We start from the raw sequence: 15,922 nt of genomic DNA on the forward strand, positions 1-15,922 counted from the left end.
GTCTCACTCTGCAGGTCCCATGCCCATGGAGCCCAACAAGCTAAGAACCACTGGCTTGAAATATTCACGGCCAGCACAGCAGTCTGAAGTCAACCCTGGATGATCAGGCTTGATGAGGGGAGGGGCATCCACTATTACTGAGGCTTTAGTAAGTGGTTTTCCCCTGACAGTGCTATGGAGACCAGGAGGTTTGGACTGGGTACAATTCAACATAGCGTGGCAAAGCAGCTGTGGCCAGACTGCCTCTCTAGATTCCTCCTCACTGAGCAGGGCATCTCTGAAAGAAAGGCAGCAGCCCCAGACAGAGGCTTATAGATAAAATTCCCACCTCCCTGGGACAGAGCACCTGGGGGAAGGGGCATCTGTGGGCACAGTTTCAGTGGGCATAAAGTTTCCTGCCTGCAGGCTGTGAAGAGAGCAGTTGATCCTGACAAGGAAGATTCTCCTGGCACAGCATTCGAGCTCTGCTAAGAAACAGACTGCCTCCTCACGTGAGTCCCCGACCCCCGTGCCTTCTGACTGGGAGAGACCTCCCAACAAGGGTCAACAGACACCTCATATAAGAGAGCTCTGACTGGCATCAGGCAGATGCCCCTCTGGGACGAAGCTTCTAGAGGAAAGAAGAGGAAGCAATCTTTGCTGTTCTGTAGCCTCTGCTACAACCAATGGCTGTGGGGTGGTCATAAATAGCTTTTAATATTTTGAGATATGTTCCATCAATACCTAGTTTATTGAGAGCTTTTAGCATGAAGGGGTGTTGAATTTTATTGAAGGCCTTTTCTGCATCTATTGAGATAATCAGGTTTTTTTTTTTTTTCATTGGTTCTGTTTATGTGATGGGTTGCATTTAGTGATTTTTGTATGTTGAACCAGGCTTTCATCCCAGGGATGAAGCCAACTTGATCGTGGCTTCTTGAGGAAAGAGTAGGAGGCAGTCTTTGCTAGTCTGCAGTCTCCACAGGTGATTCGCAGTTGAACAGGTTCTGGAGTGGATCCCCAGTGAACTGCAGCAGACCTGCAGAAGAGAGGCCTGACTGTTTGAAGAAAACTAGCAAACAGAAAGCAACAACATCAACATCAACATCAACAGAAAGGACCCCCACATAAAAACCCCATCCAAAGGTCATCAGACTCAAAGATCAAAGATAGGTAAACCCACAAAGATGAGGAAACACCAACGCAAAAGCCTAAAAATTCCAAAAACCAGAATGCCTCTTCTCCACCAAATGATCACAACTCCTCTCCAACAAGGGTACAAAACTGGACAGAGAATGAGATTGATGAAATGAAAGAAGTAGGCTTCAAAGGTGGGTAATAACAAACTCCTCTGTGCTAAAGGAGCATGTTCTAACGCAATGCATGGAAGCTAAGAACCTTGATAAAAGGTTACAGGAACTGCTAACTAGAATAACCAGTTTACAGAGGAAAATAAACGACTTGATGGAGCTGAAAAACACAGCACAAGAACTTCTGAAGCATACACAAGTATCAATAGCTGAATCGATCAAGTGGAAGAAGAGATATCAGAGATTGAAGATCAACTTACTGAAATAAGGTGTAAAGACAAGATTAGAAAAAAAAAGAATGAAAAGGAATGAACAAGGCCTCCAAGAAATATGGCACTATGTGAAAAGACCAAACCTATGATGGCCTGGTGTATCTGAAATTGATGAGGGGAATGGAACCAAGTTGGAATACACATTTCAGGATATTATCCAGGAGAACTTCCCCAACCTAGCAAGACAGGCCAACATAGAAATTCTGGAAATACAGAGAACACCACTAAGATAATCCTTGAGAAGAGCAACCCTAAGAAACATAATCATCAGATTCTCCAAAGTTGAAATGAAGGAAGCAATGTTAAGGGCAGCCAGAGAGAAAGCTTAGATTACCCACAAGGGGAAGCCCATCGAACTAACAGCGGATCTCTCTGCAGAAACCCTATAAGTCAAAGAGAGTTGGGACCAATATTCAACATTCTTAAAGAAAACAATTTTCAACCCAGATTTCATACCAGTCAAACTAAGCTTCATAAGTGAAGGAGAAATAAAATCCTTTCAAGACAAGCAAATGCTGAGGGATTTTTGTCACCACGAGGCTCCTGAAGGAAGAGCTGAAGGAAGCACTAAATATGGAAAGGAACAACCAGTACCAGCCACTGCAAAAACACAACAAAATATATAAGTCCAATGACACTATGAAGAAACTGCTTCAACTAATGTGGAAAATAAGCAGCTAGCATAATGATGACAGGATCAAATTCAAATTCACACATAACAATATTAACCTTAAATATAAATGGCCTAAATGCCCCAATTAATAGACACAGACTGGCAAATTGGATAGAATCAAGACACATCGGTGTGCTGTATTCAGGAGACACATCTCATATGCAAAGACACACATAGACTAAAAATAAAGAGATGGAGGAATATTTACTGAACAAATTGAAAGCAAAAAAATAAATAAATAAATAAAAGGAGGCATTGTGAAACTAGTCTGATAAAACAAACTTTAAACCAACAAAGATCAAAAAGATAAAGAAGGGCATTACTTAATGGTAAAGGGATCAATGCAACAAGAAGACCTAACAATCCTAAATAAATATTTATGCACCCAATACAGGAGAACCCAGATTCAAAAAACAAATTCTTAGAGATCTACAAAGAGACTTAGGCTCCTACACGATAATAGTGGGAGACTTTAACACCCCCCTGTCAATATTAGATAGATCGAGACAGAAAATTAACAAGGATATTCAGAACTTGAACTCAGCTCTGAACCAAGCAGACCTAATAGACATCTACAGAACTCTCCACCCCAAATCAACAGAATATACATTCTTCTCAGCACCATACAGCACTTATTCTAAAATCGACCATGAAATTGGAAGTAAAACACTCCTCAGAAAATGCAAAAGAACAGAAGTCATCAGAAATAGTCTCTGAGATCACAGTGCAATCAAATTAGAACTCAGGATTAAGAAACTGCACAATTACATAGAAACTGAACAACCTGCTGCTGAATGACTACTGGGTAAATAACGAAATTAAGGCAGAAATAAAGAAGCTCTTTGAAACCAATGAGAACAAAGACACAATGTACTAGAATCTCTGGGACACAGCTAAAACAGTGTTAAGAGGAAAATTTACAGCACTAATTACCCACATCAAAAAGCTGGAAAGATCTACAATCAACACCTGAACATCACAATTAAAAGAACTAGAGAAGCAAGAGCAAACAAATTCAAAAGCTAGCAGAAGAAAAGTAATGACTAAGATGAGAGCAGAAGTGAAAGAGATAGACACACAAAAATCCCTTCAAAAAATCAACAAACCAGGAGCTGGTTTTTCAAAAAGATTAACAAAATAGATAGACCACTAGCCAGACTGGTAAAGAAGAAAACAGAGAAGAATAAAATCGACACAATAAAAAATGATAAACAGGAGATCACCACTGATCAAGCAAAAATACAAACTACCATCAGAGAATACTGTAAACAGCTTTATGAAAATAACTAGAAAATCTAGAAGAAATGGATAAATTCCTGGACACATGTACCCTCCCAAGTCTAAACCAGGAAGAAGTCAAATCCCTGAGTCACAGCCGAATTCTACCAGAGGTACAAAGAGGAACTTGTACCATACCTTCTGAAACTATTCCAAACAATACAAAAAGAAAGACTCCTCCCTAACTCAGTTTATGAGGCCAGTATCAACCTGATACCAAAACCTAGCAGAGACACAGCAAAGAAAGAAAACTTCAGGCAAAAATATCTGATGAACATCAATATGAAAATCCTAATTAAATACTGGCAAACCAAATCCAGCAGCACATCAAAAAGCTTATCCACCACGATCAAGTTGGCTTCATCCCTGGGATGAAAGCCTGGTTCAACATACAAAAATCACTAAATGTAATCAATCACATAAACAGAACCAATGGAAAAAAAATCTGATTATCTCAACAGATGCAGAAAAGGCCTTTGATAAAATTCAACACCCCTTCATGCTAAAAGCACTCAATAAACTAGGTATTGATGGAACATATCTCAAAATATTAAAAGCTATTTATGACCACCCTACAGCCAATATCATACTGAAAGGGCAAAAGCTGGAAGCATTCCCTTTGAAAACTGGCACAAGATAAGGATGCACTGTCTCACTACTCCTATTCAACATAGTATGGGAAGTTCTGGCCAGGGCAATCGGGAAAGAGAAAGAAATAAAGGGTATTCAAATAGGAAGAAAGGAAGCCAAATTGTCTCTGTTTGCAGGTGACATGATTGTATATTTAGAAAACCCCATTGTCTCAGACCAAAAACTTTTTAAGCTGATGAGCAAATTCAGCCAAGTCTCAGGATACAAAATCAATGTGCAGAAGTCACAAGCATTCCTATATACCAACAATATACAAGACTAGAATCATCACGAGTTAACTCACATTCACAATTGCTACAAAGAGAATAAAATACCTAGGAACACAACTTACAAGGGATGTGAAGGACCTCTTCAAGGAGAACTACAAATCACTGCTCAAGGAAATAGGAGAGGACACAAACAAACGGAAAAACATTCCATGCTCATGGATAGAATGGAAAAACATTCCATGCTCATGGATAGGAAGGAAAAATATTCCATGCTCATGGATAGAATGGAAAAACATTCCATGCTCATGGATAGGAAGGAAAAATATTCCATGCTCATGGATAGAATGGAAAAACATTCCATGCTCATGGATAGGAAGTAAAAATATTCCATGCTCATGGATCGTGAAAATGGTCATAATACCCAAAGTAATGTATAGATTCAATGCTATTCCCATCAACCTATCATTGATTTTCTTCACAGAATTAGAAAAAAAAAACTACTTTAAATTTCATATGGAACCAAAAAAGAGCCCATACAGCCAAGATAATCCTAAGCAAAAAGAACAAAGCATGCTACCTGACTTCAAAATATACTACAAGTCTACAGTAACCAAAACAGCATGGTACTGGTACCAAAACAGGTATATAGATGAATGGAACAGAACAAAGGCCTCAGAAAAATTACCACACATCTACAACCATCTGATCTTTGACAAACCTGACAAAAACAATCAATGGGGAAAGGATTCCCTATTTAATAAATGGTGTTGAGAAAACTGGCTAGAAATATGCAGGAAACTGAAACTGGACCCTTCCTTTTACCTTATATGAAAATTAAATGGAGATGGATTGAAGACTTAAATGTAAAACTTAAAACCATGAAAACCCTAGAAGAAAACCTAGTCAATACCATTCAGGACATAGGCATGGGCAAAGACTTCATGACTAAAACACCAAAAGCAATGGCAACCAAAGCCAAAATTGACAAATGAGATGTAATTAAACTAAAGAGTTTCTACACAGCAAAGAAATTATCATCAGAATAAATGGGCAACCTACAAAATGGAAGAAAATTTTTGCAATCTATCCATCTGACAAAAGGGCTCATATGCAGAATCTACAAGGAACTTAAACAAATTTACTAGAAAAAAAAAACCATCAAAAGTGGGCAAAGTATATGAAGATAAACTTCTCAAAAGAAGACATTTATGCAGGTAACAAACAAAAGATAAAAAATCTCATCATCACTGGTCATTAGAGAAATGCAAATCAAAACCACAATGAAATACCATCTCATGCCAGTCAGAATGGTGATCATTAAAAAGTCAGGAAACCACAGATGCTGGAGAGAATGTGGAGAAATAGGAATGTTTTTACACTGGTGGTGAAAATGTAAATTAGTTCAACCATTGTGGAAGACAGTGTGGTGATTCCTCAAGGATCTAGAACAAGAAATACCATTTAGCCCAGCAATCCCATTACTAGGTATATACCCAAAGGATTATGAATCATTCTACTGTAAAGACACATGCACACATATGTTTACTGCAGCACTATTGACAAGAGCAAAGACTTGAAAGCAACTCAAATGCCCATCAATGATAGACTGGATAAAGAAAGTGTGGCACATATACACCATGGAATACTATGCAGCCATAAAAAATAATGAGTTCATGTCCTTTTCAGGGACATGGATACAGCTGGAAACCAACATTCTCAGCAAACACAGGAACAGAAAACCACACATCGCATCTTCTCACTCATAAATGGGAGTTGAACAGTGAGATCACATGGACACAGGGAGGGGAACATCACACACTGGGGCCTGTTGGGGGATGGAGGGCAAGGGGAGGGAGAATGTTAGGAGAAATATCTAATGCATGCGGGGCGTAAAACCTAGATGATGGGTTGATAGGTTCAGCAAACCGCCATGGCACATGTATAACTATGTGACAAACCTGCACGTTCTGCACATGTTTCCCAGAACTTAGAGTAAAATTTTAAAAGTTAAAAAAATTAAAATTAAATACATAAATACATAAATAAATGAAAAGTTGAGACTATATCCATACAGTTATGTTGTTTAATTGGGATTTGGACCTGTTAATAACCTTGCCACACAATCATGTACCTCTATTTAAATATAGGTTTTTTTTAGTAAAAGCAAATGTAAATTGGTACAAATATACTTTTCTCAAAGGGGTAGATCAAAAGATGATCAATCTATGTAACATATAGGAACTATTTGCAATTTGCAAATGAATATATTTGAATTTTCTTAGTTTTCATCTGTCCAAACTGACCATTTTTTATGTAAATTTTCTTTCATTAATACAAATAAAATTCATTAATAATTAATATGTTTGAGTTTTAACTGCCTTCCATTCCATATAAGACCCTTAGGCTCAGTCAACACTTTCTCTTAATTAGCATGCTTATTCTTTAATAACAGTGTAAACAAAATTTTGATTTGAAAATTTGATAAATTAATAGTGATGGTGTTTGATGATTTCATCAGTGTATACTTACTTCCAAACACATAAAATTGTGTACATTAAATATCTATAGTTTTTTGTCTGTTAATCATACTTTGATACAGTGGTTAAAAATAATTTGTTAATTTTTCTTCTCTGCTACATATATCAAATTTTATTTAGCTACTAGCCATAAATACATAATAGAAATTAAAAACATACATAAACAGCATGTTTATAAAAGAGCACATTAACTCGCACATATGTATACATGTATATATGTATACATGTATATATATGAATATATGTACATACGTATATTTTATATGTATATATGTATACTTATATATGTATACGTATACATATATATGTATATAAATACATACATGAATTTATGTATATATATTTTATGTATATATATGTATACATATATATTTTCCAAAACCCTCCTTAATAGTTATTTAAGCATTAAAATGTCAATCATGGAATCACTTCAAGGGGATCTTCTTGATGCTAATATGATGTTGATATAAGAATAGGTGCTTAACAAAGTCTCACTATTAACTTAAAGTTACAATTGGAAACTGAATAATGTTTATGTCAATTGACAAATTTCTGAAATTGAAAGTCCAAACTCCTGAAGACGAATTACACTATAAGGTGGAATTGCTGTACACATGAAACAGGTTGCCACAAACCCCACTGGGGAAGGCAAATCTCATTTCTACTCGTTGATGAAGTGTGAATGTTGTATAAAAGATTGAAACACTAGGGATCTAGTGCTATTAGGGATAAAATAGCAGTTGTTAACAAAAAATACATTCAGATCAGGGTATTCAACACTGGCTTGCAAGCACAATAGAAATAGATATTTATTTCCTGTTGAATTATTTTCCAGAATGTTGAATGGTTTCGTAAATGAAAAGAAAAGATATGGAATTAATGCCACATATGCTAGAGTAGACAAGTTTGAATAAGTTGAATGTGTTCAGCTGTATTCTGTAGAAGTTGGATATGAATTTTCTTAAGTTGAATATATTCATGTGTTTCTTATTACATTAATACTTATCACTGTGCCTCTTAAAGCAAAAAAAAAAAAAAAAAGACCTGGCTCTAAGAGGTTGAATTTAATTTTCTCCGTAGATGTTTAAGCTCCTTGGCTTCCAGAATAGTTCTTTTAGTTTTACTCGCTAGTTTTATTTTTTATATGTTAGAGTTAACTATACTTTTTATTTGCTGATGTTAATGGGTGAGAATTATTGCATAGCTTCAGTTAATTGCATATCTTACGCACTTTATCCAGTGGTCTACAACTAAGTAAAAAGCAGAAGTTTTAATTTCTAATAAGTTTCCTGTTGCTGCTGCTGCTATTGTTCTGTGAAACAGAGAATAGTAAGTAGAAGTAAGAGTGAGCTTGTTGGATGTTTAAATTGTTGTATCTTCCAGTTTCCTGTGTGAAACCAGAAGCAAAAATTCATTCTTTTATTAAGACATCTTAATGGATTTTAAATGTTGACATTCCACAGAAAGAACCAGAGAGAGAAGGAAGGAAGGAAGGGAGGAAGGGAGGCACGGAGGGAGGGAGGGAGGGAAAAGAAAGGAAAGAAAACATTTGGAGGAAAAACAAAAGCTTAGCTGATTTGGCCTATAGGCTGTTAAGTTACTGACTTCTGAGTTATGAGCTCCAGACAAATGATTATATGCCATTCAGGTATCAGAAGTGGGAGGTGAAGGGCATTATAGTGTTCCATGTTATTTTATTATGATTTATCATTCATAATAAACAATTACTATTAATAGTGATAAAAATATTCATTGTTGCTGTGACAAAATAAGTAAAATTGTGTCTTGTCACCCAAATATCTTACTGGTCTTGATTTCTTGTTACAATGCCTCAGTTACCAATTTGACTTCAAAATCTTCTCTTTTACTAAATCATAAAGAACAATAAGTTTAATCTCATCATATTTCTTCAGATATTATCTTCTACCACCCATCACTGGGCGTTCCTCACTCCTTGGCATTCTTCATCTAAACTTAATTGAAAAGAAAAAACAAAATATTCTCTTTGCTTATTAATATGGCTCAAGCCTGAATTATATATAAATATACACACACATACACACACACACACACATATATCCCAATTATTTGTGTATTTAATCAGTCACTTATGTTATGAATTTGTGAATATTTATTTTAGACTTTGAGTTAAAATCCAAAACTACCTTATTCTGTCTCAGATTGTTTCAGTTTTGGCCATTGGGAGTGCTTTTGATTGTATCTTGTGTTCCTTTGACACTGGGGAGAGTGATTTGTTTGAAGTTTTATTGTGCGATTCCTTTTGATTAGGTAATGTTTCTTCGTCTCTTTCTCTCTCTCTCTCTCGTGTGTGTGTGTGTGGGTGTGTGTCTTAGATCATTCAAGATGCTATAACAAATATATTAATCTGGGAAATTTATGGACAGCAGAAATATACTCCTTAGAGTTCTGGAGGCTGGGAAATCCAAGATCAAGATGCTGACATATTCAGCATCCTGTATGAGCTTGCTCTCTACTTCAAAGAGACAACTTGTAGCTGTGTCCTTACCCTGTGGAAGGAGAGAACAGCTCATTTGCACCTCTTTTATAAGGCCACTAATCCCATTCCTGAGGGCTCTACCTTCATGACTTAATCACCCACTAAAGGCCCACCTCTTAATAGCAGCACATCAGCAATTAACTTTCAACATGAATTGGAGAGGATACACACAGGTCATAACAGTGTGTTTTATTAGCACTTTATTACTTTCTATTGTACAAGATGATTCAAGATTATCTTTTATATTTTCTCCTTCATTCCTAGAATAGTCTAGACAAGGAGCTCTAGTTCCTATTACTGGAGAATTATATTAGAAACTAAGATCTAGGTGCTAGGTTTGCTCATTGCTATGAGATGTCATTGAATCTAGAACTTGAACTGACAGTACAAGGAAATGCATGTGCATATACTAGCCTATATACTTACACCAATCTATAACACATACCTATAACACATATATAAATATCTGTAAGACTATATTTACATCAAGCTAAACATTAATTCTTACTGATGTCGCTGTATCGAAAATATTACTATTTCCCTTGATTAGATATATGATCTTAACACTTCAACAGTGAGAAACTTGGTTCCTGTCATCAAACATATATTTATTTAATTATTCAATTCTAGTACATGAATAAAAGTATTGGAATTGTTGAAGCCTAACCCTATGCAAAACAACATTATAAATTAGAGTGCAGTGTCTATGTTTATTTTGCTTTGCCTTTAGTCTTATAGACTCCTCTCATTTTCAAATTTAGTTGTTAGAAACTTGCTTCCCCAACCCCCTTAAGCGAGGTTGGTCATACATTTATAATGCAGTTAGATTCTCTTGTCATAGTCTGCATTCCATCATCACATCCCACACCCTCCTGTTTCCTTTTTATGAATAAATAATATACAGTTACATGGATATACCACAATACGTTTATCAGTTCTTCTACTGAAGGAAATTTTGTGTGCTTCCAGTTTTGGATGATTATGAATAAAGTTGCTGTAAACTTTCACATGCAGATTTGTATGTGGAAATAACTTTACTAATTAGTTGAGTAAATACTCAGAAGTGCAGTTGCTGGGTCATATGGTAAAACTATGTATATCATTGTAAACATCTGTCAAATAGTCTTCCAAGTGGCAGTATTATTTTGCATCCCTACCAGCAATGAATGAGTGTTATTACTGCTTGATATATCTCCCAGAAAATGACATTAACATTTCTTGCCATTCTCAAAGGAATGTTATCTCATTTTTTGTGTCAACTAATTTATAATAACAAATGACTGAACATCTTTTTTATATGCTTATTTGCCCTCTTTCTGTCTTTTTTGGTGAGGTGTCTGTTTTAAAATGTGTCCATATTTAATTGGCTGAGTGGTGTGTTTTCTTAAGAAGTGTTTAAAAGTTGTTTTTTTTTTCACTTTTTCGAAAATTTTAGATACAAGTCTTTTACCAAATATGTGTTTCACAAATATTCTCTTCCCGTGTGTGGCTTATTATTTCATTCTCTTTGTATTCTTTTAAACAGAGAGTTTTAAATTTAATAAACTCCTACTTATCCATTTTTTATGGATTGTGTTTTGATGTTGTATATAAAACTCATTATCAAAGCCAAATATGATATGTATTTTTCCTATGTTATCCTTAGAGAAGTTTTATGTCTTTGTTTTTTACTTTTAGATCTGTGATGATCTTGAGGATCTAAGTTTTGTGTCCAGGTTTATTTTTTTTTGCATTTGGTCAGTCTGATTGTTTCAACAGCATATGTGTAAAAGTTTATTCCTCCTTCACTGAATTGCTCTTGCTCCTTTGTTAGATTACCTGATGATATTTGTGCAAATCTATTTCTGGGCTCTCCTTTCTATTCCATTAATGTATATAAAATAATAACATTTATTACTATGATTTTATATTAAGTTTTAAAATTGGGTAGTGTGAGTTCTCCAGCTTTATTCTTCAATGTCATGTTGGCTATTCTAGGGCTTTTGCTTTTTCCTATAAACATTACAATCAAGTTGTCAGTATCTACAAAACAGCTTGCTAGAAGTTAATTGGGATTGTATTAAAACTATAAATCACATTGAGAAAATTTAACAGCTTAAAATATTGAGTTCTAAATACTATGAACATGGAATATCTTTCTATTTATTTGAATTTCATTGATTTTCTTAATCAGCTTTGTAGTTTTACACACTTAGATTCTTTATATATTTTGTTAAGTTTATACCTATTTATTTTTTAGGTGCTGTTGTAAATGGCATTTTTTAAATTCCAAGTTTCAGTACTTCATAGGAAAGCAAATGACTTTTGTCAAGTTTATTGATTGTCTTTATTGTTTACTTATTTTCAATTAAATTGACTTTTGCTTTATTGTTTTATTTTTTTCCCCTCCTTGTTTGGGAGTAAGCTACTCTTTTTTCTCAAGTGTCCTATGGTGGAAATTTAGGTTATTGATGTTAGATCATTCTTATTATCATGTTTTTTTTTTATTCTGCATGGCAGAGGAAGGGAGATACACAGTGAGAAAAGGGGAGAAAGATGGAGGGCTGTAGAGAGATAGAGAGAGCTTCTTTTATAATATATCCATCTAATGCTATAAATTTCCCTTTAAATTTAGTGTTGCTTTTGGTGCATCCCACAAATATTAATTTTCATTTTGTCTTAGTTTTTATTTTTTCTTGAGATGTTTTCCTTCACCCACATATTATTTAGAAGTATGTTGTTCATTTTCAATATTTGGGAGATTTCCAGCTTTCTTTTCTTTATGTATTTCTAATTTATGCCAATTTTGTTCTTAGAGCATACTTTCTATCATTTTTTGTTTGAATTTGTTAATGTGTGCTTTTTGGTACATAATGTGCTCTGTCTTGGTGAATATTTCATGTGAGCTTGAGAATAATATGTGTTCTGCTGTTTTATGATGTTAATTCTATAAATGTAAATTAAATTGATTAGATTGATTTTACTATTCAGTTCATTCACATCCTTCTTGAGTTTCTGGCTGCTTGATCTTTCAATTACTAAAAGAGGGTTATTGAGTTCTCCAATTGTAATAATGAATTTATGTATTGCTCCTTAAAGTTTTCTCAAGTTCTATGTCATTTTTAAGGTGATGTTGTTAGGCACATGCATGTTAAGTATTGTTAAGCCTTCTTGAAGAATTAACCCCTTCTTCATTATAAAAGCCTCGTTTATTCCTCATAATTTTCTTTGTCCTGAAGTTAGTTTTGTCTGAAATTAACACAGTTATTCTAGCTTTCTTTTCATTGAAGTTATCAGTCTATATTTCTCCATCTCTTTATTTTAACCTATCCAAGTCTTCATATTTAGAGTGGGTTTTTGTGTACACAGCATATTTCTAGGTGGTGGTGTTTATCCACTCAATCTTTGTCTTTAATTCGTGTATTTAACACATTTATACTCATTATAAATACAGCTGGATTAATATGTACTGTGTATTCACATTTTTATGTTTGTTGAATTTATTCTTTTATATCCCTACTTTTCTGACTCCTCTTTTTTTAAATGAGTACTTTATGATTTTGTTTTATAAATCTCTCTTAGAATATCAATAGCATTTTTTAAAACAGTGTTTTCCCTAGGGTTTACATAACACAATTTAACTTCACTTACAAATTGCACAATATTGTATAATGCATATTATGCACACATTATTAAAGAGTATTTCCAGTTCTACCTATTTAATTTATTCCTTACCCAATACTCTGCCTTTTTTTTATGTAGATACAAGTTTCTGACCTATATAATTCTACTTTGCCTGAATAACATCTAACATTTCTTTTGAAGCAGTTCTGCTGGTGATGAACTCTCTCAGTTTTTGTTTGTGTAAGAATATTTTTCATTTCTCCTTTACTTTTGAAGGATAACTTCTCTGCATATGGAATTTTGTGTTTTTTAAAAAGGTTTTTCTTTCAGCACTTCACATATTTTATTTCACTCTTATTTTTGCTTGGTTTTGATAAAAAGTCCACAGTAATTCTTATTATTTTTGTTCTATAATATGGTGGGTTTTTTTCCCTGGCTTCTTTTAAAATTTCATCTTTGCTTTTGGTTTTCTTCAGTTTGGATATGATATACATAGGTTTAGATATTTTGTTATTTATCCTGCTTTGTGCTTTGTGAGCTTCCTGAATTTGTAGTTAGATGTCTATCATTAATTTTGGAAAATTCTCGTCTATTATTATTTTTACTTCAAGTATTTTTTCTTCTCTTTTTGCTGTTTCTTCTCTTGATATTTTTCTAGTTATACATGTATTGTGCCTTTTGAAATTACTGCAAAGTTCTTAAACATTTTCTTTATAAAATTATTTTTTCTAAATTTGCACTTAAGTTTAGAAAGTTTCTGTTGATCTCTTTCAAGCTAACTGATTTTTTGTTTGCCGTGGCTAGTCTGATGATAAGCCAATCAGAAGGATTTTTTTATTTTCTTTACATTATTTTTAGCATTTCCTTTTGAGTATTTATTAGGGTTTTCTCTCTATGCTTATATTACTCATCTCTTCTAGCATATTATCTACTTTTTTTTTCTTTGGAGCCTTTGACATACTAATCATAATGGCTTTAAATCTCTCCTGGTAATTCCAACATATTTGATTTGGTTTATGATTCTTTCTTTGTCTCTTCAGATTTTATCTTTCTATTTTTATGTTTACAAAAAAGGATTTTGTCTTTTAACATGTCTCGTAAATTTTTGTTGAAAGCCTGGTATTTTGTACTAAGTAAATAGGTGTTAGTGTAAAGGCTTATGTTAACCTGGCTAAGAGGTCAGTTTATTGTTTTCTGTTACTGTAGGTATAAAAGGTTTCAAATTTCTTAATTTCATTTTGGTCTCCACTCTTGACTTTGTGTTTCCTTAAGTACTACACTTCAGAGAGAATCTCTGTCTGACAGCTCTTTCTTTTATAATCTTTTGTTACTATACTGAATCCCCATTGATATCACGGTAAATTGTGACTGAGAAAGAGTTTTCTATAATCTTATGATTAAATGCCACTCTTTTAGTGGGCCTGTCTCAAAGTTGTGCCCTAAACCAACATTCTCCAGTGGTTTAATTTTTGTTTGCCTTAGGTGAGACAAAATAATTTAATTAGTCTAATGTGAGAGGAATCCATCCTCCCGACATTCTATGACATAACTCTCTGTTCAAATATTTTACCATAGGCAATGGGAGCTATCTGTTCTCAGCTTGTCTCTATTTCTACCTCTGGGGAAAATCTCTGAACTACTGGTCGGGTTCTAGGAGGAAAACCGTGGTGCACTTCTTTGGAAGTGGCATTCCCACTTTATAAACTGAGCTCTTGGTGAATTTAAAGCATAAAAAACTCAGATCTCCCTGGTTTGCCTTTCTGTTATAGAAACCCCATTCTTTGAGCCCAAGCAAGGCAATCAGACCCCAATATATTCGGCATGCTATGCTCAAGGTAGAGCCTCTATCCCACAAATGGGAATAGGGTAGAAGAATAGAGCCCTCACCTCTTGGCTTTACTAACCTAGAACTTAGCCTCAGCAGCAGAAAGCTGGGAGGAAGTTGAAAAACGCTGACATGTTGCCTATATCAGGAAAATGTTCCTCTTACTTGGACTGGGGGGAAAAATAGTCTTGTGTCTTGGCTGTACTACCCTTGAATGAACTTTCTGTTTTGCTGAGGTGAGAAGGCAAAGGGAGAGCATGGATTATTGGTTCAGACACCACTGGGTCTCTCTCATCTTAAAAATGTTTAGATTTTTTTCCCATAAACTTCAATAAATCTTAAATGACTTATATTTTTAGTAGTTTTTAGCAGTTTCATTGGGGAGGGGTTCCACAGAGGTCCTCATACACTCATACCAGAAGTAGGACTTCCTACAGAAGCTTTTCTAATTTAGTAATTCAACTTCTGAATTATCAGAAATAAAACAAGTCAGTACTCCACAGCACAATGCATCAGTTTTGCTTTCAAACAATGTGTAGCATACCGATATTCATAATCTAGAATCAATGATGTCATTGTTGAGACATTTACTATATGTGCTTAGTTTTGAGGAATTTCACAAATATTATTAACTTCATTGTATCTAATAAATTCAGTGGTAGTTGTAAATGCTAGTAAAAAACAGACATAAAATGATTATAAAAATGAAACTATATAATTAAAAAAGTAAAAGAAGTGAGAGAGAAGTGCATAAGGCATATTGGCATGTATAATGTATTCAGTATTAGCAACCTCTTTGAACAACAACCTATTAATCATACAATATGTAAAATGCTGTGGTGTTGCATGTCTATATAACTGTAATTCATCAAAGAAAAAGTAAAGGCAATGTTGCATTTTCAGTAACATGTAATGATGTCAGCCCATTTCAATTTTGTTACTTGAAAGGCTTAATATTATGACTAGAAAATCAACATCAATGTTGTTTTTCTGAAGTTAATTCATGAGAAGGCCATCAATTTGCTGAAGAATATTAAAGTCCAAATATGGTAAGGGGGCCTCTGATAAAA

Source organism: Pongo pygmaeus, chromosome 13 (genome assembly GCF_028885625.2).
Source record: "Pongo pygmaeus isolate AG05252 chromosome 13, NHGRI_mPonPyg2-v2.0_pri, whole genome shotgun sequence".
NCBI classification, from domain to species: domain Eukaryota; kingdom Metazoa; phylum Chordata; class Mammalia; order Primates; family Hominidae; genus Pongo; species Pongo pygmaeus.